Below are 2,661 nucleotides of genomic sequence, written 5' to 3'. Positions count from 1 at the left end.
AGCTCCCAGCATCTCTAGCAGCAAAAACAGAACCATGGAATATCCCAAGTTGGAAGGGACCTATAAAGAATATCAAGCCCAACTCCTGGCTCCATGCAGGACCACCCAAAATTCAAATCCTGTGTCTGAGAGTGGCGTCCAGATGCTCTTTGAACACCAGCAGTTTGGGCCATACCCACTGCTCTGGGGAGCTGTTCCATGCCCACCTCCCCCTGATGCAAAACCTTTCTCCAGAGCAGTATTTTACCAGCAGTTGGAGCATCCTTCACAAGGCACTTAATGAATTCTTTTTTCAGCCTTGTGTCCAGTGCTTGCAAATGGAGCAGCTTTGCCCAGGGGCCCAAGAGAAATTAATTGACTTAATCCAGGATTGGGGAGCAAAAGCTGAACATACAGACTTGTGCAGAAATTAGTTAAAAAAAAAAAAAAAAAATCAACAACAACCTAAACCAGGCCCTAAAAGCAGTAGTCTAACAAGGAAGGCCACAAGGCACATAGGTCACAAATAACGGGAAATAAAGGCTGAAAAAATGTCTGTTGTTCCTTCAGGTGGAAAGAGTGCTAGAGTTCATCCACAAAACAATGAGCAGCTGAGGTCAAAGAAAGTAGAGGAGTGAAAATCAAGGCTCTGGGGAAACGTCTTATCTTTATTGCTCACCCTAACCAGCTAGTGACAGCAGCCTGGATCATCACATGCAGTATCGGTGTAAAACCAGCCTCATAAAGTAAACAAGGTGCTTTTTCACCAGCAGAAGGTTAGAAAAATGCAAAGTGCTTCCTGCTCCCAGGTCTGAAAGGAACTACTTTTCACATACAGTCATCCCCATCCACATCCCTGAGTGCCACTTCTCCACAGTTCTTGAACACCTCCAGAGATGGTGACTTCACCCTCTCCCTGTGCAGTCTGTGCCAGTGCCTCACAACTCTTTCTGAAAAGAAATCTTTCCTAAAATCCAAACGGGACCTCTCCTATTGCAACATAAGGCCATCATCTTTTGTCCTAAAGTGAAAGTCAGGGTGCTAGGGAGTGCTTGGACACAGGTTCTTATGACTCATTTTCAAGGCTGGTTGCAGCCTCAATCAGTTCAACCCATCACTACCCCCGTCCTATCACATCCCATCCTCCTGTAAGGCAGCTGTTCAGGTCCAGGCTCTCAGACCACAGCCATCCACAACACGGCGCCTCTATCTGACTATCCTGCATCCCCTAACTGTACCCAAGTGTCTCCAAATAGAGTCAGCATAACACATGACCTAAGAGACCCAATACATCCATACAAGCCTACAGTCCCTGACTCCTCTATTTAGCATTCCCTTTGCAGATATGCCAATAAATTTCTCCAGTGTCACTCTCAGTCTAGGACAAAAGCAGGTGGCAGACTAGGGGACACAACAGAACACCCCATGTCACAGAAGAGCAGGAGGGTGGGAAAGGCCAGGACCTCCCTGGAGGCTTTGCCCTGCTTGCAGCACAACTCCTCTCAAGCTGTAGGGTGAGAGTTTCTCCAGTACCCATCTGGATTTGGAGGACATGCAGACAGAAAAATGCATGTAATAGGTAGGAGTCCCAAAACACCCCTAAGGGCCATTTTCCATGTTCATATTTCACAGCAGAATTACACAATTCAAAGAGAAGAAGTGAAGTATCTGAGAGTTTGCAGTTTCAGTACAGAATTTTAGTGCTGACAAAGTAGCTCTCTCAGCCTTTGAAATGTTAAAGAGCAATGAAGTCCATTCCAGTATCTGAGGCCCCTCCCTAGCACAAGCTATTGGAACTGGCCGAGCTGCAGAAACCAGCTTTGAACAGGAGCAATGATAACTCCTCAGAAGTTAAGTGACGCAAACACCTGACTATTTTGCCACTTCTACTATCAGTGGCACTGAATTTCTACATATCTTACCCTCATTAAAGTTTTACAGCATTGGGTTGTGGTTATTGTTGAGCTTTGCCTCCCAACAGGGTAAGAGAGAACACTAAAACCTCCTCATGTAGACCAGCAGGCTCCTGTCACAGGTGTTTTAAGGGATCCTCTAAGCACTAAGCTGTGGAAATAGGAATTTTGTCCCAGTGATGTCCCAAGGTACATGAACTGTTACTTCTGATGCAAACAAATCTGTTTGTTAAATCACCAAGGACAAGGAGGAGACATCCAAGCAAAAGAAATTGGCTGAACAAAGCGAAGCCCATGCTGACCTTAATGATTGCTTGCCATTTGCTGTCTCTGCATCACATCTGTTCATCAGTACCTCACCCCCTCGAAGCCCCCACGAAAAATCAGGAAAAAAGCATACTCAGAAGAAAAGTTTAAAAAAAATAAGATCAAATTTCTACCGTCCTTTGAATAACATGTCAAAAATAGCTAAATCCTGTGAGCTCTGCTTGCGCAGAGGAAAAGCCACATTGTGCACACTGAGATGCGCACAGCCAGTGCAGAGAGGCCCAGGCCACCAGAACCTGTCTCCTGCAGGCAAAGATGGCAACAACATCTAGAAGAGAGCAGCTCTGCCAGTTAACTGTGAAAACCCAGAAAAGCAACACAGAGAAACCTGCCCCTTTCTCACCAGGCTGCTTGTAAAGTTGTAACTTGCACAGCTTTCAGCCTAAAATAGTCTTTGAACTTGCAAATAACACTGCTGGGCAGCAATGTAAGAAAGCCTTCA

The sequence above is a fragment of the Tympanuchus pallidicinctus genome, unplaced genomic scaffold, assembly GCF_026119805.1.
Source record: "Tympanuchus pallidicinctus isolate F22 unplaced genomic scaffold, pur_lepc_1.0 scaffold15, whole genome shotgun sequence".
Taxonomy (NCBI): Eukaryota; Metazoa; Chordata; class Aves; order Galliformes; family Phasianidae; genus Tympanuchus; species Tympanuchus pallidicinctus.
Note: the sequence above shows the minus strand (reverse complement) of the source record.